The sequence below is a fragment of the Erinaceus europaeus genome, chromosome 7 (assembly GCF_950295315.1).
Source record: "Erinaceus europaeus chromosome 7, mEriEur2.1, whole genome shotgun sequence".
Taxonomy (NCBI): Eukaryota; Metazoa; Chordata; class Mammalia; order Eulipotyphla; family Erinaceidae; genus Erinaceus; species Erinaceus europaeus.
In genome coordinates, this window is record NC_080168.1 from 14,813,745 (window position 1) to 14,841,561 (window position 27,817).

A 27,817-nucleotide genomic window follows, 5' to 3' on the forward strand; every position below is an offset into this window, starting at 1 on the left:
GCAGAGTGATTTTGTCAAGTGTTTGTTTAATTAATCATGCCCTTTCTCACTCAGCTCTTCTGTGCCCGAGAGAACGTAAGCTTCCAACTTTTATTAAAACAGAAATAAACATGTCACTTTAAGTGTAATCGCTGGGGCAGCAAGAGTTGAGTTGCTCTGTTCACAAAGGGCATCCTTCTTTCTTCTGGAGCCATGGGTTAAATCCTTCTTGTTCCAAGAGCTTCCACTCAGCGTAGTCTTGAGGAGACTCTCCTGCTGCAGTTTTCTGCCCGCTGCCAGTCAGTCTTCCTTTCACATCCACCTAATCCAGGCTCAGCGACAGGAACCCCATTCGTGCAAGGAGCCAGCAAATGGTCTGTGGCAGTGTCCTCACTGGCCCTGCTCAGTCTTCTCTCTGCAGCTTCCAAACCCTATTTAGCTCTGCAGTGTCTCCTGGCCTTGGATCATTTGGCAGCCTGCTTTCACCAGGAGCTGCCCAGAGTCCTTTAGGGAGCTCTGATGTTATGTAACACAGTTGGGGATGGAGGGTTGGGGGTGGGTGGGGACTGGGGCACAGGGAGCTGGCACAGCAAAGCCAAGAACGTCAGCGCACAGAAGAATCAAGGTCATGGTTGGCTTGTATTTTAATATGGTGCTGGAGAAGGAACCAGGACCTCATATGTGTGTGACACTCCCTTATGGTCTCCCTCGCCCAGATTTTTTATTCCATGTACTTGGGGGGGGGGAGAGGAAAGACAAAGGGCGAGAGTGCAGAATAAAGAGGGAGGAGAGAGACATCAAAGCACAGCCCCGTTTCCAGGAGCTTGCCTGGTGTCATCCACGGTGCTCTTGTGTGTATCACCCTGCTATGTATTTTTTGGGAAACTTTAATAATTTGTTTAGAGAGAATAAGAGGGCATGAAGAGAGAGAGAAATCAGAGTTCTCTCATCTCAGAGTCCTTTATCCAGAGTCCTGCTCAGCTCTAGCACTGAACCTCTGGCCTCTGAGATTTCACATGTGCAATCTGGAGTCTGGTCCTCTAACAGGCTAAACTCTCTCTATCAGGGTCTCCCTTTCTCTCTCTCTCTCTCTCTCTCCCCCTTTATTTAATTAGCCAGTTAGCTTTTATTTAATTATTTTTACTTTTTTGTATTATCTTTATTTATTTATTGGATAGAGACAGCCAGAAATCAAGGGGGAAGGGGAGACAGAGAGGGAGAAAAACAGAGAAACACCTGCAGCCCTGCTTCACTACTCGCAAAGCTTTCCCCCTGCAGGTGAGGACTTGGGGCTTGAACATTGTGCATTGTAACATGTTCACTCAACTATGTGCGCCACCAACCAGCCTCTATTTAATTATTAGCTGGGTAGAGACAAAAAAAAATTGAAAAGGGAGAGGGACAAAGATACCTTCAGCACTGTTTCACCCTCAAGAAGCTTTCCCCTTATAAGTGAGAGCTTGGGGTTTGAACTTGGGTCCTTAAACATGAGGATTTATGTGCTCAACCAGGTGTGCCACTGCCTGGCCCCACTGGTGAAGCTCCCCCCTGCAGGTGGGGATCAGAGCCTTGAACCCCAGTCCTTACACATTATGACATATATGCACTCAACCAGGTACACCACTGCCCAGCCACGGTCCTCTCCTTCTTATTTTATTTATTCTTTAACTTATGTCCTGCTATAGATCCTGAGACCTCTCGTAGTCTCTAAGCATGTCCTGTGCACTACTGCTGTGCTATCTCCCAGCTTGAGACCATGATCTTTAATGAGACACCTGGGGAACCTCAGTGCAGAGACTCTCTTACTCAGCTCCAGGCCAAACTGTCTCTTAATAACCATGAACATGGAAACTGCCCTCTGAGGCCCCAGACTCCTGGCCCCAAGGTCACTGTATGGTCACTCTAGCAGACTTTGATGTTGTTATGCTTCTCAGCATGGTGGCTGAAGCCAGAGCTCCATCATGATTCTCAGGCTCTGACTCTGAGGCCACGTCCCCAGGAACGGCCTAGGGCCCACTGCTATCCCCATCTGCTTAGTCAGGGCAGACCCTTGGGGTGCACTGGGCATTCTGTCCTGCAGTCCATCTCCCTCTGCCACTGTGGGCTCCAGCACAAAGACCCCCACTCTGGAGCAGTCCTCTGTACAGGCAAGCACTGCTGTGAGCAGAAGCCATGACAAGCCTGAACAGCACTGTAGACATCTTTCCTCCTTGCCAAGGGCTTTCTTTGGTGACCAAAAGGGCAGTAGCACTCAGCACACCCAGGTCACAGGGTCACAGGGAGCAGTGCAACTGGGCACAACTCACTGACCCCAGTATAAGCACCACTGCTAAATCATTGTCTGTCCCATTTGGTCAGAGGCATCAGGTCAGATCACAGACTCACCAGCAGTGGCTCAGCAGGGTGAACTCAAACGCAGGGCTGACTGGACTCCCATTGCTTCAGGGGATCATATCCTGGCTCCTCCCTCTTAGGGAGGAACTGGGCTCCTCTGGCAGGAAGAACAGGGATGTGAAAAATAGCCCCCACCCTCCCCTGGTGAGAGGAATGTGGAAAAAAGGTAGTGAGGGTTGGTGGAATCCAGGTCTTAGCCTTCCAGCCTTCCTGCACCTGCCTGAATTGTTGAACAAGACACCCGAAGGAAGAAGGAGAAGGACCCAATGAAGAGCCGAACACAGCCATGCTGATGCACTCAAGATCACAACATAAAGCTTCCTCCTGTTGTGCAAAGCATAATGGTTATGCAAAGAGAATCTATCTCATGCCTGTGGCTCTGAAGTCCCGGGTTCAATCCCCTGGACCACCATAAACCAGCACTGAGCAGTGCTCTGGTAAATAAATAAATACACAAATAAATAAAATAATAATAAATAAATACAACATACAAATATTATACTATCAAATAGAAACAGCTTGCTTGCTTCTATTTTTTTTCAAGTTCATTTCTATCAGTTCTCTAGATACATAGGTGTGAAGCCATCAGTAAGCTGTCTTTCATCTCTTGACACATTTCTCTAAGCATAATCACCTCCATTTCTTACACCAATCCCTGAGCTTCGCGCCATATGCGCTTAACCTGCTGCGCTACCACCCGACTCCCATTCACCTCCATTTCTATCCACTTTGTCCCAAAGGACACAACATCATCTTTCCTGTTTGCAGAGTAGTATTCCATGGAATATTTATCCTGTAACTTCTTTATCCCGTCATCTGTTGATGGGCATTCAGGCTGCTTCCACTTTTGGCCATTGTGAATAATGCAGCTATGAACATAGAGGTACATATGTCCATTTTAGTGTCTGAGTGTCCTTTGGATAAATGCCTAAGAGTGGTATCACTGGGTCATAAGGTGACTCCATTCTTCCTTGTTTAAGAACTCTCCATACAGTCTTCCAAAGGGGCTGCCCCAGTGTGCATTCCCACCAGTGGTGGAGCACTGTTCTCCACAGCATCTCCAACCCCTGTCCTTTCCCGGTTTGTTGATGGAAGCCATTCTCTCAGGTGGGAGAGGGTATCTCAGTGCACTTTAATCTGCACTCCTCAAATGATAAGTGGAGTGGAGCAGCTCTTCGTGTGCCTGTGGGCCACATATATTTTTCTTCTTTTTTAAAATATTTATTTATTTATTCTCCTTTGTTGCCCTTGTTGTTTTGTTGTTGTAGTTATTATTGCTGTTGTTATTGATGTCGTCATTGTTGGACAGGACAGAGAGAAATGGAGAGGGGAGGGGAAGACAGAAAGGAGGAGAGAAAGACAGACACCTGCAGACCTGCTTCACCGCCTGTGAAGTGACTCCCCTGCAGGTGGGGAGCTGGGGATTCAAACTGGGATCCTTATGCCGGTCCTTGCACTTTGCGGCCACCTGCGCTTAACCCTCTGCATTACTGCCTGACTCCCCCACATACATTTTTTCTTTAGAAAACTTAGTTCTTTATTCTTTAATATTACTTACAAGTACTTTATAATAGCTCCAGAAAACATTCTTTGTGGCTACAGCATATATGCATCAGGCTAGCCTTCACTATTTCATTCATTCATGCATGTATGTATCTGCTCTCTAAGCAAGCACTAAGCACACTTAGTACATGCCTCGTCCTTAGTTCAGATCTAAAGTAGCTACTGCACCTGTCGCAGATCATCTATAGCTGCCGCTGTCTCCGACTTAGGAGCAAGTAATCGGAGGGTTGCAATTCCGTGATCGCCGGGGTCTGTCCCCACCCCCAAAGGGTGATCACACTTGCTTTGGCTGGTGCTTTGCTATCATGATCGAGTAACTAACTCTATGATCAGAGTCAGGACTTAACAGGTAATTGTCATAACTCACCTGGGGAATGTGTCTGCTTTGCCATGTGCATGACCCAGTCTGAAGCAAGGACCCAAAAGCAATGAGGCAAGCTTCAGACTCTCCTCTATTTCTCCATCTCCCTCTCTCTCTCTCTCTCTCCTTCTCTCTCTCTCTCTCTCTCTCTCTCTCTCCTCTCTCTCTGCCTCCCTCCCTTCTCTCTTTCAAAGTCAGCCTGGAGCACTGGAGCACTGAAGCCCTGGCTAGGACACACCACACACACACACATACACACACACACACACACACACACACTCACTGTAAATATCTTCTGACCCAGTAATTTCACCCCTGGGGCCAGCAGTTGTGGCTGATGCAGAAAGACTTCCTTTCGGGAATATGCAAAATTAAAAAATATGCAAAGTCCCCCAGATGCCTAGCAAGGAGCAATAAATCACAGTGTGCCCATGCACTGGAATATAGGTAGCAAGTTAAAAACCTTCCCCCCAAGGGCCAGAGAAGTAGCTCATTGGCAGGGAGTCTGTCTGACCAAATGTTTGACCCAGATTCACATCTCAACACCACATAGGAGGTGCTAAAATACCAGCCCCCAGCTCTACAAAAATTAAAAGGAAAAAAGGAAAAGATTCCCCCAATCCACATGCAAGGCTAATGACAATAGTATATAATAACAATAATAATGACAGTAATACAGCAGCAAGGAACATGAGACCGTGCTCACTGCAGTGTGTTGAGTGTGCATCTGGGAGCTCGTGGAGACCAGCCCCAGCACTAGAGACCTGGTGAGACCCAGGAGAAGGGGACTCGGGAGGGGCAGGACTATCTAAAATGTGGGTCTGTTTTCCCAAAAACACACAGGGCACTGCCTTTTGGGTGGAGGGAACAGTGTGACTATGCACAGTGATGTTGTGTAGGAAAAACTCCAGTGACCATTCAAGACCAGCAGATATGACATCTCATGGTGAGGAAAATAAAAATTATTTTAGAAGGCTGTGTTTCTTGGGTGGCTTTGCAAGAAAGAAAAAAAAAAACGTTCCCAGAGGGCTGGAGAGATAGCTCACCCTAACTGGCTGTGACATGTGCCCAGGTTCTAACTGTGACATCATGTAGAGAGTTACTGTGGCATCAGCAGAAGCTCCATCTACCTGTCTGTCTGTCTTTCTGCTTCTTTTCTGAGGCCTTATTTTTCTTAAGTTTTTTTTTCTTTTTGTTACCACCAGGGTTATCTCAGGGGCTCAGTGCCTGCACAACAAATCCACTGTTCCCTGAAGCCACTTTTCCCATTATTATTATTGTTATTATTATTATTTATTTGTTAGGACAGAGAGAAACTGAGAAGTGGAGGGGAGACAGGGAGAGGGACATAGAGATACCTGTAGTACTTACTTCACCACTCCTGAAGCATCCCCCCTGCAGGTGGGGAGTGGGGACTGGAACCCAGGTCTTCGCACATGGTAACATGTAAGCTCAGCCAGGTGCACCACTGCATGCTTTTTCTTAGGTCAGATCCTCACCTGAGGGCTTTACACCTCTGCTTGTTTCCCCAGACCGGAAAAAATGCTCCAGCCAGTGTGCCTCACTCCCACGTGAATTACTGAGCACTTTTAATGCTGTGTCCTAAGAGGCAGGGTGAGAAGGCAGCTGAGTAGTAGGACAGAGCCAACCCAGCAGGAAGCGAGTCGCCCGCAGTCCTGCGTGTGAGGACACAAGTGTGGTGACACTGAGCTCTGTGCCTGAGTACGGCTCCATCTTCCTTCCAGGTGTTTGATTGGCTGATGCTAAGGGGACGACCTTTATCTGAACAGCACCTGAGTGCCCCCTCTCCAGCCACCTGGGACAGGTGTGATGGTCTCAGGTGAGTGCGTGCTTCTGTACCCTAACCCTACCTGGTTAAGTGTATATAGTACTATGAAGGGCTCACATGAGTTCAAGCCTCCACTCCCCATCTACAACAGGGATGCTTCATGAGTGGTGAAGCAAGTCTGCAAGCGTCTATCTTTCTCTCTCCCTATCACCCCTTCCCCTTTCAATTTCTCTCTGTCCTATAGTAATGGAAAAGGGAAAAAAGAAATTGATGGGGGAGGTGGATAGAGAAATAAAAGAGATAGACAGATCCCTACAGCACTGCTTCACCACTTGTGAAGCTTTCCTCCTGCAGGTGGAAAGGACCAGGGCCTTGAACCAGGGTCCTGGAGAATGGTAGCATGCGCACTTAACCAGCTGCACCATCATGTGTCCCCCCCACCCTCACCCCCTCTGATTCTTATAGGGGCACAACCTCTGTGAAGGAAACTCCACGCTTCTTGCCTTTGAATAAAAGTGGTCTGGTTATATTTATGAAGCAGTTGCCTGCAGCTTCTGTTAAAGGGGCAGAGACACAGTCCTCTAAGAAAGAAAAGAGGTCACAGCCATCTCAACACTGCTTCCCTTTCAGAGAACTCACAGCTCTGGACCTCACTAAGCTTGGGAAAGGGAAAAAAAAAAAAAGGAAAGAAAACCCAGCAATTCAGGTCATTCAAAATTCTACCGAAGTGCGACTAATGACCAGGGACACAGACACACCTTGACTGGCCCTTCCGTCTTCACTTGGTTGCTGTGAAGCAGCTTACCTCTCCCTCTCCCAGGACCCCTGTGTGACCACATTGTCATCTTTTTTCAAAAATCATGATCTTTGGCTTGTAGTAACAAACACCTCCAAAAGGACTGGGTTAGAATATTGGTGAGCTTAGACACTTACTCTGCCTTTGTGACTGCACTGAGGGCTCTGCCTGTGGGCTCTAGAAGCTGCCTCTCTCAGGAGAATGGCTTGTACATCTCAATGACCACTGAGGTTTGGGGAAGTCCCTCCCCTAGACACACACTCCTCAGCAGCAGAGGCTCCCTGCCCTGCTGTGCATGCGAGCTTTTCAAAATAGGGCTGCCCAGCCCATGTGAGCTGGTCCCAGTTCCCCAAAGACAAAACTTTGATACCTACAGCTTTCAAAAATGTCTGTCTTCCCCTCCTCTCTTGATTTCTCTCTATCCTATCTAACAGCGGCAACATTAACAACAACAATAATAACTACTACAACATTAAAAAACAAGGGCAACAAAAGAGCAACAAAATAAATAGATAAATACGTTTTTAAAATGTCAGGGAGAAAAGAAAACCAGCCAGGGAGAGGGTGTCATCCTCATCCTGCCGGGTGGCCTGGTCGAGTCCGAGGTCGTCTGGACAATGAAACATACCCATGGTGTGTGTCAGAGCGATGTTTTCCATCTCCTCCTCCTCCCCTTCCCTCCCTTTCTCTCCTATTTTCTTCTCTTTCCTCCTCCTCCTCCTCCTTATTCCTCTCTCTCCCCCTCTTTCTCTCTCTAACAAATCTTTTTTTAAAAAAAATGAGAACAGGTCCCAGGCACAGCCAGTTGAGTACACATGTTATAATGTACAAGGACTCAGAATCAAGCCCCAGGAGGGGGAGTTTTGTGAACAGTGAAGCAGGGCTGGTGTAGGTGTCTTACTCTCTCTCCATTTCTTATTTATTTATTTATTTGTTTGTTTATTTATTTATTTATTCCCTTTTGTTGCCCTTGTTGTTTTATTGTGGTAGTTATTATTGTTGTTGTCGTAGTTGTTGTATAGGACAGAGAGAAATGGAGAGAGGAGGGGAAGACAGAGAGGAGTAGAGAAAGATAGACACCTGCAGACCTGCTTCACCGCCTGTGAAGCGACTCCCCTGCAGGTGGGGAGCCGGGGTTCGAACTGGGATCCTTATGCGGGTCCTTGTGCTTTGCGCCACCTGCGCTTAACCCGCTGCGCTACAGTCCGACCCCCTCTCTCTCCATTTCTATCTCCTCCTTCACTCTCACTTTCTGCCTTTATCCAATAAATAAGATATTGTTTTAAAAATGAAAGAAAACAAACTAGTAGTACTAAAGAGTCCTGGGGAAAAAGGAAGAAGTGTTGGAACACATTAATAAAGAATAGTTTGTGGGGACCCGGCAGTAGTGCCACAGATTAAGCGCATGTGGCACCAAGCACAAGGACAGGCGTAAGGATCCCGGTTCCAGTCCCCGGCGCCCCACCTGCAGGGGGCGTCACTTCTCCACAAGCAGTGAAGCAGGTCTGCAGGTGTCTATCTTTCTCGCCCCCTCTCTGTCTTCCCCTCCTCTCTTCATCTCTCTCTGTCCTATCCAACAAGAACAATAGCAATAACAACAACAATGATAAACAACAAGGGCAACAAAAAGGAAAAAATAACCTCCAGGAGCAGCGGATTCATAGTACAGGCACTGAGCCCCAGTGATAACCCTGGAGGCAAAAAAAAAGTTTGCCTGGGGCCAGGTGGTGGTTGAGTGCACATGTTACATTGCCCAAGGACTCAGGTTCAAGCCCCCAGTCCCCACCTGCAGGGGAAAACTTCAGGAGTGGCAAAGCAGTGCTGTAGGTATCTTTTTCTCTCACCCTCTATCTCCCCTTTCCCTCTCAGTTTCTGTCTCTATCCAGAATATATATATATACACATACACATATATACATATATATTAAACATATATACATATATATTCTACTGTCCACCTTTCTCTTAGGTTAAACTTACTGGGGGGGGGGGGCAGAAAAACATCACAACTGAATTTTGAGATATTTTTGGAACTGAGTGGAATAAATAAATAAATAAGACTGAGAGGTTGATGTTCTTTTACAGAGTGCAGAGTGGGGAAGGGAGCTGAGAGAGGCCCTGGTTTGCTGTGACTCAGGCAGAAGTGGGGACCCCGTTTAAGTGGACAGAACTAGTGGCCAGGGAGGTGCTCTGAACTCTCTGTCTCTCACTAAATAATTAAGTCTTAGAAAAGAAATGAACGTGTTTGATTAAAATACCTCCCTACTGTTCTTTTTTTTTTTAAATACTTTATTTATTTTTTTTTATGAAAGAGAGATGCACAGAGAAAGACACAGAGAAAGACCAGAGTACTGCTCGGCTCTGGCTTATGGTAGTACTGGGGATTGAACCTGGGACCTCCTCCAAGACTCAGGCATGCGAGTCTTTTGCAAAACATCATGCTCCTCCTTGCTATTTTATGGTCTGTCTTCCTGGACCTTGAAGAGTGTGCATTTTTGTGGTCCAGGAGATGGCACAGTGGCTAAGGCACTGGACTCTCAAGCATGAGATCATGAGTTCAATCCCTGGCAGCACATGTACCAGAGTGATGTCTAGTTCTTTGGATCTCCTCCTATCTTTCTCATTAATAAATAAATAAAATCTGTTTTAAAAAAAAATTGTGTGTCCATTTTTTTTTTCCAGAAGAAAGGATTCAGTTGACACCTAGCTGAATGTCCATTTCCCTGAGGGCTTACATTGTCTTTAAAATATTTATTTTATTGGGAGTCGGGCTGTAGTGCAGCGGGTTAAGCGCAGGTGGCGCAAAGCACAAGGACCGGCATAAGGATCCCGGTTCGAACCCCGGCTCCCCACCTGCAGGGGAATCGCTTCACAGGTGGTGAAGCAGGTCTGCAGGTGTCTATCTTTCTCTCCTCCTCTCTGTCTTCCCCTCCTCTCTCCATTTCTCTCTGTCCTATCCAACAACGACAACAACAATAATAACTACAACAATAAAACAACAAGGGCAACAAAAGGAAATAAATAAAATAAATATTTAAAAAATAAAAAAATAAAAAAATATTTATTTTATTTATTTATTTTTAAATATTTATTTTTTTATTCCCTTTTGTTGCCCTTGTTTTATTGTTGTAGTTATTATTGTTGTTGTTATTGATGTCGTTGTTGGATAGGACAAAGAGAAGTGAAGAGAGGAGGGGAAGACAGAGAGAGGGAGAGAAAGACAGACATCTGCAGACCTGCTTCACTGCTTGTGAAGTGACTCCCCTGCAGGTGGGGAGCTGGGGGCTGGAACCGGGATCCTTTCGCCCATCCTTGCACTTTGCGCTACGTGCGCTTAACCCGCTGCAATACCGCCCGACTCCCTTATTTTACTTTTGTTATTACCTTTATTTGTTGGACAGGGATAGCCAGAAATCAAGAAGGGAGAGAGAGATAGAGAGGGAGAGAGACACCTGCAGCCCTGCCTCACCACTCCTGAAGCTTCCCCTGCAGGTGGGGGCTGGGGGCTTGAACCTGGATCCTTGTCAACTGTAACATATGCACTCAACCAGTATGTCACCACCTGGTCCCCAGAGCTTGCATTCTCTTCTCCACCTTCTTCTTCCTCTTCCTCTTCCTCCTCCTCCTCCTTCTTCTTTGATAGAATAGAGGGAAATTGAAACAGGAGGGAATAGGAGAGAGAGAGAAACCTGTAGCACTGTTCCACCACTCTGGGAGCTCCCTGCTACAGCTGGAGACTGGGGGTACAAACCAGCTCCTTGTACACTGTAATGTGTGTTTAACCAGGTGTGTTCACCACTGCCTGCCCCCACTCCCCCAGGGCTTTCTACGAGTCCATTAGAGATAGGGGCAAGAAACAGTGTCCCGCCCGAGGCACACAGAGGCCTATGCACAGCCTGGTCTCCCAGTCACTTGTCCACAAGGGGGGACAGAGCCTGGCCATATGCCAAGGAGGGTGCCTGTCACCTCACGCTGAATGTCAGAACCTGGACAGAAACACCACAGGCCTCCATCCCACACCGCCCAGTGAGGGGCACATGTCAGGGCTTGTCTCAGAGGCTTCGGCGACCATTGTCTGGTTATCTGGTGCAAGAAATTCAGTCTTTGTTCATTTCTGCACATTGACTGATGTGAGGCTGAGCATTCACAGTGCAAGAGCAAATCTTTAGCAAATATTACTTTTCTTTTTTTTTTTTTTTTCTACATGAGCCAGAACAACAGTTCTCTCAGCTCAAGGGCATGTTCACAAGCTTTAGGAAGGTCAAGTTCAAGTGCGGGTGTCTGGGTCCAAGGGTTGTGTTTGGGAACTAGCAGCCCCCGCCCAAGGGTGGAGGGAGCACAGGTGAGGGGAAAGGGAACCGCCTTGCAGGTGCACCTGATACCAGGTGCCTCCTGCCCGCTGTCTGATTTAATCCCCATTAATACCATGATGTGGAGCAGAGGACCTTTGTTTTCCTGGTGTGCAGGAACTGATGCTTATATGCATTTGCCCTGCCAGTCCAATGTCACACCACTTAGCTAAGTGGGACCCCATGGTGGTGGTGGGGAGGTGGGATGATAGGATGACAGAGCACATGATCAGCCATCCTTCTTCCTCAAGTGGAGACACAGAGAGCTCCAGACTTCATCACCACCTCAGCCCCAAGACAGAGCAAACCCCAGGGTCTCGTGTTGTGTGGTCTCTGACACAGGAGAACATTTTCCTTCAAACTGTGTGTGAGGGGGGAAGGGGTCATCTTAAAACTCAACAAAGTGGGGGCCCACTACCCAGTACCACACAAAGCCAAACTCCATGCCAACTTTTGCATGAGAGGGAATCTGATGGGTTGCCACTGCAGGGTACCAGGAGTCAGTTAGCTCAGACCACAGCCCTCCCCCAAGCGTGTCAAGCCTTCAAGGGGTGTGTGGTAAGGCAGGAAAGCCAGAAGCTGGATTGGGGATTGGGGGTTGGGGAGATCAGAGAGGATTTGAAGGCCTCTATAGCTCCCTCACCTCCCACAATTCTCAGTCCTTAAAGCAAAGCCCCTCAGAAGGGTGGGGCCAGCAGGGACAGGGACTGGGGACTGTTGCCAGTTCTAAAAGCAGCATGCTTCCCCTCACCCCAGGGCCAGAGAAGAGCTGGTGGGACCTGTTTCAACCCGTGACCCTCTCTTCAGACGCTGAACTGAGAGCTGCATGCTGGAGACTGGGTACTAACACACTCAGTTGGATACACATGCTACAGTGTGCAACGACCCAGGTTCAAGTCCTGGTCCCCAGCTGCAGGGAGGGAGCTTCATGAGTGGTGAAGCCATGCTGCAGGTATCTCTTTCTCTTTCTCTTTCCTCTAGTGTTCCCCCTCTTAATTTTTCACTGTAACTATGCAATAAATAAGTCAATTTTAAAAGAGAGAGAACTGTGTGCCTCCCCCCATCCCAGATGGTGGTGGTGGGCGGTGTTTTAAGTAGTTAAAATAGTCCTGGCTGGGACAAGGAACCACTGTCACATCAGTCCTGAACTCAGCACCTTAGCTCCAGATCCTTAACAAAGTCACATTTGCAAAATCAGTTTTGTTAGACAGTGATATTCTCAGTCAAAGTAGTTCCTCAATAAATATCTGCTAAACAACAAATCACTAAAAGTAACCACAAGAGAAGGAAAAGCATACATCTTAAATTTCAGTTACTAAAAATAACCATAATAATATAGCCTCAATCTTGGTTGATTATGTAAGACTAAATTAACAGAGACCAAGAAACAATTGAAAGCATAAGAAAAGATAGCATCTAAGAAACATTCAGTTTTATGGAGTTCATTAAACATCCAGTTTTAAGGAGTCAAATAGATGGATTTTTACTTAGATAACTGCATAATTATGCATTTAAATTGCTATGTGAAAAGGTGACAGTGTTCCCTGACACTACTTCAAAAATATCACAGTGCACACATCACACAATGAGGAACACCTCAGTGAGACAGAAAGCATAGCATTAGCTGACATAACGAAAAGGAGAGAGGTTAAATGCTACGGCATTAAAGCAGAGTCTTGTGATCGGAAGCAAAAAAAAAAAATCAAAGTATACTATCCAGCAACCATAATGAAGGTGAACTATTTTGAAATATAAAATAAAGGACTTTTAAAAGTAAAATGAGGGAGCTAGGCAGTAGCGCAGTGGGTTAAGCGCAAGTGGAGCATAGTGCAAGGACCAGCGTCAGGATCCCGGTTTGAGTCCCCGGCTCCCCACTTGCGGGGGGGGGGGGTGTCGCTTCACAAGTGGTAAAGCAGGTCTGCAGGTGTCTTTCTCTCTTCCCCTCCTCTCTCCATTTCTCTCTGTCCTATCCAACAACAACAACATCAATAATTACTACAACAATAAAACAACAAGGGCAACAAAAGGGAATAATTAATTAATTAATTTTTTTAAAAAAGGTAAAATGAAATAAAGGACTTGACAAAGACAAACTTACCCGAGCAGAAAGAAGGGATGGTAACTTCAAGATCAAGAAAAAAACATTGATTTGAGAAGACTTAGCCTGGCGAAGATACGTTGCACTGGGTTACATTTACAAAAAAGGCAAAATATTAAATATATGTTCCAACAGGTCAGTACTGGCATTTATAGACTTGTGCTTTCAAAGTCAAGATCAAAAATACCAATATTCTATGATGGATTAAGATGGAAAGGAAAGGATGTCAAGCCATGTAACTGCAGTATTAACAGTTGCCCAGCAACGCTGTAACAGACTATTAGGAGCTAGTTTATTTAACATACATATATTCTGGGAGCTGTTTCTGTTGAGTTTTGTGGGGCTGCAGTTAAAGTGTCAGCTGACCTGCCCTCCCTTATGAGACTCTGGGGAGAATGTCATCTTTTTCAGCTCTGTACACACATCTCTACTTTCTGGCCCTGTCTTCTCTCTTCTTTCCTCAGAGTTCACATTGCATTCTTCTTTGGGAAATTGCTCTTATTTTCCTCTCTTATTATTGTTTTTTAACTGGGGAATTGATGGTTCGCAACACAGTTGTTGACACCTGGGTACAGGGTCCCATCTCCCCCTGATAGGTGATGGCAAAATACTCTCACCCCCAATTCAGGTCCTCTTCCCCCATCATGTATCAGGATCCCAAAGCTCCTCCCTTCTCCCCGACACCCTCCCTGAGTCCTTTGCTTTTGTGCACACCAAATCCAGTCCAAGTTTTACTCTGTGTTTTCCCTTTCTGTCCTTGTTTCTTAAGTTCTGCCTTTGAGTGAGATCATCCCATGCTCATCTTTCTGTCTTTGGCTTATCTCATTGAATGTAACTCTTGCAAACTCCATCTAAGATGAGGTGAAGGACATGACATTCTTAACAGCCAAGTAGCATTTCATTACCTTTGGTTGCACAGGCACACAGGGAAATCTAGCAGCATAATTCCCTTATCTCAAGATCCTTAATGTAAATATATATATATATATGTATGTATTTGTTTATTTATAAATTTGCAAGTTCTGTGCTCTACCTGCTATGCCACCTCCTTTAACCTCATCATATCAACAAAATCTCTTTTGTCACAAAGTGATATTCTCAGTTTCCAGGGGTTGGGAGTTGGGCATCTTTGGAGGCAGTTTCTCCCATCCAGGTACTAACCAGGCCCGACCCTGCTTAGCTTCCAAGATCAGATGAGATCGGGCGTGTTCAGGGTGGTGTGGCTGTAAACTGGAGGCAGTTTTTCAATCTATCCCAATGACGACTGTAAAACTGGTGCTCAGGGGCTACTTATTTTCACAGTGGGGAAATAGTTACAAATGTGGCAGAAATTCGACTTTATGAATGCCCTCAGGACACCATTGGTCATTTGGTGATACTGTCTTCATAAATAAAAAATGTCTAACAAACCTTCAGAACACATGAATAGTTTACATGAATATTACCAATAAAATAAAAGATCTCCCAAATGTCTAGCAAACCTTATAGTGTAGATCATTTTAAAAATCATAAAAATAAAGATGTTCCATCTGGGACTGTCTGAGGTACCTGGAGAGATTAAATTTTAATATTGAATTCATTCAATATTAAATAAGAAAGAAAAGAAATATGTAAGTGTCACTCAAAGCATGGAATTGAAAAAGACACCAAGCAGCAGATAATAGAAGCAAATAACAGCCAGACAAATGATAGTATTGTTTAGTAAAACAAAAAGGGATGCACTATAAAGATGAATTAACAGCTCTGCCAGATGTAATCAAAGAACTGAGAAAGAAACTACAGCAAAACAAATTAGAAATGAGAAATTACCATCATTCAATTACATAGTTCCAGACACTACACAGAAATTAAGAACAGAGACTTGAGATGAAGAAGATGAGAGAATCACTACTTCCAGCCAATGTGATGAAACACACAACTCCCTAGACCCCCATCCAGATAACATGTGAATTGCTGATAGAATCCAGAGGCTGAATATGAAGGCAGTAAATAAAAAAAAAAAAAAGAAGAAAGTATTTTATCTCTAAACGCTTAGCGAGAATGGCAATTATCAATGTAAATATTATCATCACTCTTACCAAGAACTATTCACTAGCAGCATTTAGACAGTATAACCTGGGCAATAAAAGGGCATCCCATGCTACAACTGGCCAGTTTGCACAGTGCAAGTAATTCCAAACAAAATCTTCCTACCGTCTGTGGAGAGACATGCTGTGTGTATTTCAAAAGGCAGGTGAGTGAGAATAAATTAAAATATTTTGAAGGAAAAAATAAATAAATGACCTTTTCCAAACTATTAACTAGACAATAATATCAAGCTCTGCTAATTTCACTCCATTTATCCCAATATGAGAAGGACTTGGAAACTATGATGAGGTCGGTAAAGGTCACTAGTGAGAGACATGGGCAGTCAAGTGGGGACAAGGCAATGATGGTGTGTCTGTGCAGACACTCTCTGAGTTGTGAGAAGGTGATGCCGTGGAGTTCTTGATGCTCAGAGCAGTTAGCAATTGATTCTAGTGGTCCCCTTCTCCCTACCTTTAGATTGTCAGGTTGGTGGATACCTCAGTCCTACAGTCTCGATTCTAGAACAGTTGAGCACAGAGGCCCAGCAGCAGATGTCCAGACTTTCTTCTTAACCTAGTAGGGGGGAAAAAAAGGATCAACTGACATAGGAAGAGTCCCAGAATCTCTCATAGGAAATGTTTGAACAAAGGGACAGAAAGATAGATACTAGGATTGGGATCATTTGGGATAGAAAAGAGAAACTAAGGGGATAGACGGTGCACCTGACTAGTGCACGTTACAGTGCTCCAGGACCTGGTTCGAGCCCCCAGTCCCCACCTCAAGGGGAAAGCATCACAAGCAGTGAAGCAGGGCTGCAGGTGTCTCTCTGTCTCTCTCCCTCTCTATCACCCCCTTCCCTCTCGATTTCTAGCTGTTTCTATCCAATTAATAAAATTAAGATAACAAGTTTTTAAAAAGAAAGAAGAGGCTCGGGCGGCAGCACAGCGGGTTAAACGCATGTGGCGTGAATCACAAAGACCGGTGTAAGGATCCCGGTTCGAGCCCCTGGTGATGAAGCAGGTCTGTAGGTGTCTGTCTTTCTCTTCCCCTCCTCTCTCCATTTCTCTCTGTCTTATCCAACAATGACGACATCATCAACAACAACAATAATAACTACTACAACAATAAAAAAAGAACAACAAGGGCAACAAATGGGGAAATAAATAATAAAAAAAAAACATGAATAAAAAGAAAGAAAGAAAATAGAAACTAAGAAGAACACTTCAATTCATAAAGATTCAAGATCTTGAATTTATAAGCCAAGCACTACATGACTTAATGATAGGAAACAGAAACAATTACAAAACCAAGAACACCATTTAGAGAATCTACATCATATCTAAACAGATGTTATATATCCTTTCAGGTAAATTTGCCCCCAAAATAAAGCAATGGGACATATGGAAAACTGATGAAACACAGAACCAAGGAAAACAGTAGATTTATCAGACCGAATATACGAGTGGCTCAAAGTTAGTGAAGGGTAGAAAGCATCAGCTTAATGGGCTTGCTTCACAGTGAGTCATGAAGGACTCTACCTTAAGTCCTATCTTGTGGTCTCTTTCATCAAACTTTCCCTTTGCACCAGTTTTGAAGAATTGCAAAGTTTCAATCCAGCTATGGAAAAATTCTCAGGGGTTGAACTTGCCACCTCTCAGTCCATATTCACCTGTTGTCAGCTTGTGACTATATTGAATACATATCTAATAGTGTGTATGACCACAGCATGGCTTGAGTGAAGTTTTTTTCCTTTGGAAAGAGGTTGAAACATAGATGAAATGCTAGTGAGATATTTTGGACAATGTTCTTTTATTCCATTTGATTCTGTGATATTTTATAATGGCACTGTGTAAAAACTCTTAATATAGTTTGGAATATAGGCATCAAGGAGAAGTCTAAGACAGAGCAGTTAAGTGAGAATAATGTTAAATCACTTCACCCATGGGCAGAACTCAGGAGCAGAATCCAGGTGGATAACAAGCAGGCCAAGTGTCTTAAAGTGACATGAATATTGGCCTCACCAACAGGAGTTGCGGGTGAATGTCTTATTCTTATTTCTTTTTTTCCTTGGAGAATCCCATAGTTGTATATATATTTTTATATCTAGGATTTTCTTCTGCTTTCATCTCTGATTGCTTTTGTTATTTTAAGACTCACCCTAGTGATACATTTTGAAAGAGCAAACCTCAGTCACAGCATAATGAAATCTCAAGTAGATTTCTGTTCTAAATCATTACAATTAGCTTCATTTTCTTCCCCAGAAAAAGGACTAACTTGCTTTTTCTGTATTTCCCATCTTTCTCTTTCTCCAAATTTACCTTTCTCCAGAAGAGCCTGGAGCACCACCAGTGCACAGTGATCTAAGAACACAGCCTCAGCTGATAACGACTGGAGAAGAAAATGAAGCTTGGAAGAGCAGGCTAGCAGAAACCCATGTTTTCTGTGGAGATACAGCAGAAGGGGAGACAGACCCCTTTGTGGGCCCCTATAGGACCTTGTCCTCAATGTGGAACAAAAAAGTAGGGAATGTTCCATTCTCTGAAGGGAGGTTGGATAACATACTCTACCTATCACCCGAGGATGATGGGTCCTGAAATAAGAGCATCCTGGAATGTTGCTAGCCATGACCACAGGATGCAAGCTCAGACCTACAGGGATGCAGAGGTTACATAGGCTCCTGTGCTGACTATGGGCCCCAGATCAAATCAATGCAGTTCACAGTTAACAATATTTATATACTTCTCCCATATTTGGGAGCTACTTTCTTCCCTGATCCAGTTTTCTAGTCCTTTTCCCAACTATGACACCATCGCCCCAGACAATGACTTAGGTCACCTGTATATTAGATGCCCAGAAAAAAACTAGTTGGGTCATGGGCCCCTTGGAATATACCTAAAATAGATCTACTAGCTTTTTCCAAAACGGAGACCCCAAATCTTCACCTGCAGTATTCTTCTCTTTAGGTTCATGACTAGTCAACAATTTGTTCTGCTTTATATCTTAACTCTTTCTCAGCCACCAGGTTCCAGATGCTATCATGATACCAACCTGATTTCATTGGGCAGATGACCCCACCATGTGACCTGGAACCCCACCTCCCCAGATCCCTGCCCTACTAGGGAAAGAGAGAGACAGGCTGGGAGTATGGATCGACCTGTCAGCACCCATGTTCAGCAGGGAAGCAATTACAGAAGCCAGATCATCCACCTTCTGCACCCCATAATGATCCTGGGTCCATACTCCCAGAGGGTTAAAGAACAGGAAAGCTATCAGGGAAGGGGAGGGGATACGGAGTTCTGATGGTGGGAACTGTGTGGAATTGCACCCCTCTTATTCTATGGTCTTGTCAATATTTCCATTTTATAAATAAAAAATTAAAAAGAAGGGGAAACGATGACTTTACTAGACTCTCCTTACATTCTGTAGCAAAAAGCAGGCCCGTCGTTTATTTGTGGGGGCTGCTGGGAAGCTAACATTGTGAAGTGGTGTCACTTCCGTGAGGCGGAGCATCAATTCTCTCAGCTGCTTTGAAGCAGATGATGAGCCTGGCAGGAATGGAGGAGTGAGGCAGCCTTGACCCTCAGGGAGCTGGGGAGACACTGCTGACCTGAGAGTACACTGATTTGCCCTGCTCTGTGGCAAAGCAGCCTGCCTTCGTTCCTTCTTTCCTCTTCCAGGCTCTGTGTTTCCTGGATGCCATTGGATATGAGAAGGCATTTGTGAACCTCTGTCACAATATTCAGAAAATGTGCAAATGATTGTTTTGTGTTTCCTTCATGGGCAGGTTGGGTTCAGGACTGAGCAGCAAGTGTAGGGGCAGGACAGTCTGTATGTGGACAGTTGGGTGTGAGGTCTGTATGCAAAGGCCAACTGAGAAGACAGTTGGACCAGCCTCTCTGTCCCTGCACAGATGTTTGGGAGAAGTGATGGCTTTGTTCTCCTGAGTCAACCCAACTGGCTGACACTCCAGAGAGAACATGATGCGGTGGCTGGACACTAGGGGCCTGGCGTTGATGTTAGTGGGCTCAATTCAAACCCCCCTCCATTGATCCCAGAGAAAGACCAGTTCAGGTGGAGAAGGAAAGGAAGAGTCTAAGCTTACTGTAAATTGTTTTCAGTTAAATTGTCAACCCCCTCCCTGGTCTGACCCAGTGGGGACTCAGTCTGGCCCAGGTGACTGAGGGCTCATTGTCACAGTACATTCTCCCATCTGGGCAGGACCTGGGAGCCACTTCTTGCACACAGGGTGTGTGCTGAAGCATGATGCTGCCCTTGCCTGCTCCACAGTGGTCTGTCTTCACCTGTGGTGGCTTTGTACCCTGGATCCAGGACTCCCAGCCCCTGAGAGACAAGTTCTGGCTGCTCTGCAGCTCCGGGCTAAGGCTTCCTTTTTTGTGAGTCCCATTGCTCATATTGTATGACCCACAATCACACTCATATTCATCTGAAAGGGCTTCAATCCTTCTCTCTTTTATTTTTATTTTTTATTGGTGATTTAACATTTATTAACAGAATTACATGTCAGTAGGGGTACAATTCCACACTGTTCCCACCACCAGAGTTCTGAATCCCCAATTCCTCCATTGCAAGCCTCAAGCAGTTCTCCCAAGGTTGCAGACATGGGTTAACCATCAACTCCACAACTATCTGTCTACATTTGTACATAATTTCCCCCTTTTTCTTCCAGATCCAGTCTCCTCTCCCCTCTAAGCCACACATAACCCTATTACTACATCCAAATATCCCTCCTCTCTCTCTGGGTCCTGATGGAGCTGGAGTTCAGAGCCCTCATATCCTCTTCCTCCTGTCACTACTCCCCCACTGGGAGTAAGTATCAAAATTGTTCTTGAGGTGCAGAAGGAGGGAGTTCTGGTTCCTGTAATTGCTTCTCCATTGGACATGGGTGTTGGTAGGTTGATCCATACTCCCAGCCTGTTCTATCTTTCCCTAGTGGGATAGGGCTCTGGAGAGGTGAGGTTCCAGGACACATTGGTGAGGTTGTCTGCCCCTCAGTTCTGAGCTATGCAATGAGCTCAAGATCTCCAACCTCTTCGTTTTTATTATTGGGGAGTTAATAGCTTACAGTGCATAGTATAAACACATAGATACAATTACTCATCTCCCCATGCATCATGCAACAGGCTCCTCAAGGCTCCCTCTGCCTCTCCTTCCCTCTCCTTTCCCAGAGTTCTTTGCTTTCTTTTATATATATTTCATTTACTTCAATACGAGAGATAGAGAGAAGCATACAGAGAGGTCATAGCACTGCTCAGCTCTGGTTTACACTGGTGTGCAGGTATTGAACCTGGGACCCCAGGGCCCCAGGCATGAAAATCTTTCACATAAATATTTTGCTGTCTCCCCACCCCTCTCAGAATCCTTTGCTTTCATGCAATACATCACATCAAGTCCGAATTTTGCTTTGAAATTTCCCTCTCTGTCCTTACTTCTTAATTTCCACCCATAAGTAAGATCACTTGGTATTTTTCCTTCTCTTTTTATTTTATTTCACTTAACACGATGCCTTCAAGTTCTATCCAAGATGATACAAAGGAAATGACTTCATCGCTTTTAAAGAGCTGAGATACACATGTATCCCATTCTCAGCCACGCTTCTGTCATTGAACATCTGGGCTGTTTCAGATACACATGTATCCCATTCTTCTCAGCCACTCTTCTGTCATTGAACATCTAGGCTGTTTCCAAGTTTGGGCTATTACAAATGGTGCTGCTATGAACATAGATCGCTTCTGATGGGTGTTTTTGTTTCCTCGGGGTAAATTCTCCAGGAGAAAAATTGCTGAGTCATAGGATACATTCATTTCTAAAGTTCTGAGAATTCTCCGGACTGTTCTCCACAAGGGTTAGAGCAATTTACACTCCCACCAGCAGTGCAGAAGTTCCCTTTCCCCCTCACCACCCCTCCCCAGTATTTGTGGTCTCTGTCCTAAATATTTTTAGTGTACAGCATCCTCACAGCTATAAAGTGGCATCTCACTGTTGCTTCATTTGCATTTCTCTAACCACCAGTGACCTGGAGCACTTTCATACACACCCCCACCTCTTCTATCAAGCTCTGGAGTAGCATCGAAGTCACTGAGCTACCATTTTCAGAACAAGGCAAGGGACCATCTGGCCTGCTAGGTATTCTGGGTCCTTCCATCTGACTAAGAGGCAAACCCAACTTTGCTGCAAACAGATGATAAGAACAGAAGTGGGGGGGGGAGCACAGCCACTGGGGAGACTACACATCAGGGAGGTGACTGCAGGCAAAGTGGAGGACAGCCTTCTACCCCCAAGAATTGGCCTAGTGCAACTCAGCAGAGAGGGAGCCGCTGGGTTCTGTAAGCCATCAGGAGTAGGGGCAGGCCACCTGGATAAAAGGCTGAGCTGGTTTTACAAGACAACAAAAAGTCCTGCGCCCTTTCATTTTAAGGACAGAGGAGACCTGACCTAATGTTTAAGCCAGATTAAAGAACTAGGTCCTGACAGCTACAGAGACCATCTGTTAATGGGTAGGTAGGTCCTACCACAGTACGTCCTGACTCAATGCCATCCGGAGTGCCTAGGGCACTTGAATCACTCTAAGCCAATCTTCCCCTGGAGGGCTGATAGGGACAAGTGTTACATCATCTGGCATTTGTCTGGTTCTGGAGCATCAGCCAATGTCCCAAGAAGGAACACTGATATTTCTAACATCCAGCCACTGTATGTTCTCATTTCTGTGTGTGGCTCAAGGTCACAGGTGCTTAGAGTCTATCCCCACAGCTCAGGGGACAAGAAGGGACCCCACCCTGGACAGGAAGGGCAACACACACACCCATCTTGACAGTCACTCTGAGTCGCAGGTGCACGGCTGGAGAATGTGGGAGGAGAAAGCCCAGGAGACAAGGGGAAGGGGAAGTACACAGACTGTAGTCCTGGCTGGTTGATGATGATGATGATGATGATGATGATGATGATAGTGATGATGATTATGATAGTGATGATGATGACTATATCAAGACACACAGAGAGAGAGAATAAAAGAGACCACAGCACCATTTTCTTCAACACACTGGTGGCCAGGCTCAAACCTGGGTCATGTACATGGAAAAACAGCACACTGTTCAAGTAAACTATTTTGTCAGCCCTCGACTGTTCCTTCTTGGTTCTTTCATGTGGTGCTGGGGAAGAAGCCCAGGAGGACAAACACTAGAGCACCTATAACATCATCACAGAGGATGCCTCCCTTACTTCTTAGAGAGGAGAGAGGGAAAGAGAGATCACAGCAGCCCTATTCCACCATCCATGGAAATTCTCCATGTGGTGGAGAAATTGTCCATGTGGTGTTGGGTTCATGTGTGGAAGGCATGTACTTTATCAGGTGAGTCATCTCCTAGTGCCAAGTGTCTCTTCTCATCCATGTTATAAGGTAATAATGTTGGATGAAGTTATTTTACATAATATTTGGGGAACTACTGTGCTAAAAAGCATTTTTCCTCCTTGTCCTTTCCCTCTTTAAGATTTTTTAGACAGATGATCGATAAATAGATAGATAGATAGATAGATAGATAGATAGATGATTGATAGATAGATGATAGATGAGGAAGAGAGACAGAGAAAGAGACCAGATGTGGTGAACCTGGTTGAGCACACATGCTACAATGCTCAAGGACCCAGGTTCAAGCCTCTGGTCCCCACCTGAAATGGAGAAGTTTCACAAGTAGAGAAGCAGATCTCCCTCTCTCCCCTCTCAATTTTTATTTCTATCATAAATGAATAAATAAATAAGAGAGAGATGTCACAGAACTGAAGCTTCCTTCAGTGGAGTGGGGGCTGGGCTTGAACCTGGACCATGTACATGGCACAGCGGCACACTATCCAAGAGCTATTTCACCAACACCCCCCCCCCATTTTATTTTACTGGCGAGGAGCTAATGGTTTACAATACAGTCTTTAACATAGGCACAGCCTCTCATCTCCCCTAGGCTGCTGTCCAGGAGACACAACTGGACCACAGTATCCCTGCACCCTGTCCCTTTACCCCCTTCCCCAGAGTCCGTGGCTTTGGTGCAGTACACCACACCAGTTCCAAGATTCCCCTTCTGTTCTCCCTTGCTGTCCTTTAGTCTTAAGTTCCACCCTAAAGTGAGCTCATTTGGTGTTGTGCTTTTCTCTTTCTGGCTCGTCTCACTCAACATGATGCCTTCAGCCCTTCCTTTTATAAATCTTGTCTCATTAACAAAAGAAGGAGAAAGTCCAGAGCACTGCTCACTGCCGACCTATGAGGTGCTGAGGATCAAATTCTCAGGCCTCATGTGCCAGTACTGCACCCCACGACTGAGCCCCTGGCTGGCCCCTCTATAGTCTTTTTCTGATGCTGAAAAGTTCTAGAAGATTCCACAAAATACACAATGACTGAAAGATCACCTCAGCAGAGCTGTGTTGAGCTAATGTCCTCACCCATACAGGCCAGGATCCTCTGGGGGCTATTAGGATGGATGACAGAGGGAAGACAAGGTGTGGAAGAACATGGTGACCCACATAAGAGGTGTGACAGTGGCATCTGCCACTAACACTGCCACCACCAGCCCACCGCCGACTCCAGGGCTAAAATCTTCCCTGTGGGTAGATTCTGCACCTGCTGAGCTGGATGTGTCCCCCAGACTGGGCACTCACAGTGCCCTCAAGGTCACATGCAGAGCCTTCAGAATGGGGGAGAAGGAGCCCCCAGTCTGCACTAGCCCAGCTCTGGCTGCAGCAGATGGGATGCCCTGCCTTCTTTTTCACTTCCATCAGCAAAGTGTTCTTTCTGCAGCCCAGGTAGCGTCCTGCTTTTCTAACTCCTGTGCTTCTCTGTTGGAGATTCTTTTGTTGTTTACAAAGAATCCCTGTGCAGGGCTGAAGAGCTGTCTTGTGTCCTCAACTGGAGGCCGGGGACGTACCCTGGAGAGATGAGCTCCACTCAGGCGTGAGTTAGAGAGCTGTTGGCCAGGAGTTCAATGTTCATAAATCAGCCATGTGTTAAATAAGGAGTCTTTACACAGAAATGCTCATAAAACAAGGTTATGTATCGATTGGGTGACAAAAAAATCGAGGTGCCAGAGACTCGCGGGAGCTCAGACTCTGTGTCCCCTGAAGCAATGTCACTGATTCATTTCCCTGGTGACTCACTTCATGAACTGTCACTGCTGTGAATGACAAAAAGCTGGCTTCATTCTCTCCCGATGACCTTGCATCCAGAGCCTCACAGGTGGAGGCCAGAGTCTCGTAAGCAAGCGTGTGGCGTGAAAGTGACCATGCCACCTCCTTGTCCGTACAAAGTGCCCTGTTCAAGGGAGGGTCACCTGTCACTTTTGACGTGTTCATTAGCTTTCAGCCACTCGTGACTTCCAGCTGCTCTCCAGAGGAGGAGACTGAATATGGTGAGGCTCACTGGGGTCCCTCAAATGCATGCTTCTCTAGAGGTGCACCAGAATTTTCCAGAAGATTCTATGCAGACATAGAGATGAGGAGATGTCACTGGAGGACAGCCTCACATCACTATGATTCTAAGACTGATAGAAGATGTCTGAGGAGAGGTGGGGAAGGAAGCAGGCCACATGTTACATCAGAGAGTCCTGACAGATGGAAATAGTAAAGGCAGGGCTGAAGGTGTAGCTCACTGGGCAGGGCATCTGCCTTCCATGCATTCAGTGAGAGTCAAGTCCCAGCACCATATGGGAGAGCCACTATTAGTGGAAGATGACAAAGGGCCCTGGATCCCAGTTCCATCGGGATCAGGAAATTCTGTGACCAGAAACTTTTGTTTTGCCCTCTCAATGAGAAGGAGAAGAATTCAGGAACACTAGAGGAAGTCAGCCTTTGTCTCCTTACCTAAAGGGGAAACCCAGAAGTTATCATAGGTGTGGATGTGGCTTAGAAATGAAGTGAAGACAGAGCCTTAGAAGTCTATACGTCAGGGAGTCGGGCGGTAGTGCAGCGGGTTAAGCGCACATGGCGCAATGCACAAGGACTGGTGTTAGGATCCCAGTTCGAGCCCCCAGCTCCCCACCTGCAGGTGAGTCACTTCACAGGTGGTGAAGCAGGTCTGCAGGTGTCTATCTTTATCTCCCCCTCTCTGTCTTCCCCTCCTCTCTCCATTTATCTCTGTCCTATCCAACAATAACAATGTCAATAACAACAATAATAACTATAACAATAAAACAACAAGGGCAACAAAAGGGAATATAAATAAATAAATAATATTTTAAAAAGAAGAAGTTTATAAGTCAGTTGCCATTGAGCACCCACTCTCTCTGCTTGCCCTCACATCAAATATATAGGTATCTGTTCTCTCTCTCCCTCTCTCTCTCTTTCTCTCTTTCTCTCTCCATGTGACCTCCAGTATCTGTGCTCTCACTTTTTCTGAATAAAAGCTTACAGTTGCAAAAAAAAAAAAAAAGTCATGCTTTACTTGTCCAATTCTTTGTTGAGTTTAAATATAGCGAATCTACAATTCGGGAAGACAGTCATCTTGGCCTTTCTTCCCCCCAGTACACTATAGTGCTAAGAAAAACTCTAGTACTGTGGAGTCTCTTTTTCTCTCCCCCCCCCCCTGAACAAAAAAGCACTTCATGAGGCCCTGGTTTGGGACCATAAATTAAAAAACAAAATAAAATAAAGGGCCAGGTGGTGGTACACCTCGTTAGTGCACACATTACGGTGTTCAAGTCCCAGCCCCCCACCTGCAGGGAGGAAGCTTCACAAGTGGTGAAGCAGTGCTGCAGGTGTCTCTCACTCTCCCGCTCTATCCCCTTCTCTCTCAATTTCTCTCTGTATCTATTCAATAAATTTTTAAGAATTAAAAGAAGAGGGAGTCGGGCGGTAGCACAGCGGGTTAAATGCACGTGGCACAAAGCACAAGGACTGGCAGAAGGATCCCGGTTCCAGCCCCCAACTCCTCACCTTCAGGGGAGTCACTTCACAGGCAGTGAAGCAGGTCTGCAGGTGTCTATCTTTCTCTCCCCCTCTCTGTCTTCCCTTCCTCTTCCCATTTCTCTCTGTCCTGTCGGAGACAATGATGACATCAATAACAACAACAATAATAACTACAACAATAAAAAGACAAGGGCAACAAAAGGGAAAATAAATAATGCTTTTTAAAAAATTAAAGGAAGAAAGAAGGAAAGAAGGAAATGAAAAAGTGTGCATTAACCTGGTATTGTTATATACTCCATCACTACCACCAAAAAAAAGAAGAAGAAGAAAACAAACTCTGCTGCAATGACACACAATTGGCTTGAGTCCTAAAGTGTAACCTGCCCCCATATGAAAGTGGCCGCAGGCACCTTGATATTGGCTGATGTCACCATGTTGGGACACAGGAGTTCCCTGTCTGGGTCTGTCACTGATCATCTGCAGGTAAACCAGTCCTGCTGCTAACCCTGTGTGCAGCCACCTGGCTGGACATCTGTGCCAAGCAGCACTCCCCGTGGGCACTGAGAAATGGCCGGCCGTGGGCTGGCGAAATAGTACACTGAGCTAGTTCATTGCTTTGTCGCAGGTGCCACCCAGGTCCAAGCCCGGCCCCCACTGCATTGAAGAAGGTTTTGTGCTATGTCTCTTCCACTTTGTCTCTCTGAATCTCTCTATTGCTATCTAAAGTTAATCATAATTTTAAAAAATAAGAAAGTTAAAAGAGAGAGAGAGAGCCAGGTGGTAGCGCAGCAGGTTAAACGCACATGGCGCCAAGCACAAGGACCTTCATAAGGATTCCGGTTCGAGCCCCTGGCTCCCTATTTGCAGGGGGGTTGCTTCACACACTGTGTAGCAGGTCTGCAGGGATCTATCTTTCTCACTCCCTCTCTGTCTTCCCCTCCTCTCTCCATTTCTCTCTGTTCTATCTAACAGCAACAACAACAGCTATAACAACAGTAATAATAACAACAAAAACAATAAACAACAAGGGCAACAAGAGGGAAGAAACAACCACCAGGAGCAGTGGATTTGTGGATTCATAGTGCAGGCACCGGGCCCAGCAATAAAAGCCTGGAGGCAAAGAAGAAGAAGGAGGAGGAGGAGGAGGAGGAGGAGGAGGAGGAGAGGAGAAGGAGAAGGAGAGGAAGAAGAGGAGAGAGAGAGAGAGATGACTAAACTGAAAGGGTCTGAGTGGGTCCAGGAATCATTCCTGCCATGGGCAATGCCAGGAAGGCCCTGCTCACTCGCTCTCACCCACGTCATTAATGGTTGTTGGGAGAGCTCCTGTTTCATGACATAATTCCAGTGGAGCCAAAGTGAAAAGATCTGGAATCAGAAATATTCACCTTGAGTGAGATCTCTGTTAGTCCAGTCCAGGCTGAGCCCACAGTCGGCTCATCAGAGTTGGCAGAGCCAGGAATGGGCCTCTTACAATGATCCACCCCACCCTAGAGCCTGTGTGTCGGCGGGGCTGGGTAGA

At 45.7% G+C, this 27,817-nt stretch overlaps 1 long non-coding RNA gene across 2 annotated transcripts; it reads right to left on the minus strand.

Moving 5' to 3' along the window:
• LOC132539384 (uncharacterized) lies at positions 1 to 27,817 on the minus strand. Of its 2 annotated transcripts, none has more exons than XR_009550634.1 (5): positions 27,684 to 27,817; positions 15,868 to 15,969; positions 13,330 to 13,395; positions 2,365 to 2,470; positions 1 to 394 (listed from the first exon to the last, which is right to left on the minus strand). It is a non-coding gene; the product is annotated as an uncharacterized LOC132539384 (long non-coding RNA). The 2 variants fall into 2 exon arrangements; XR_009550633.1 differs by lacking the exon at positions 27,684 to 27,817 and adding an exon at positions 23,809 to 24,031 and having other exon boundaries at positions 1 to 400.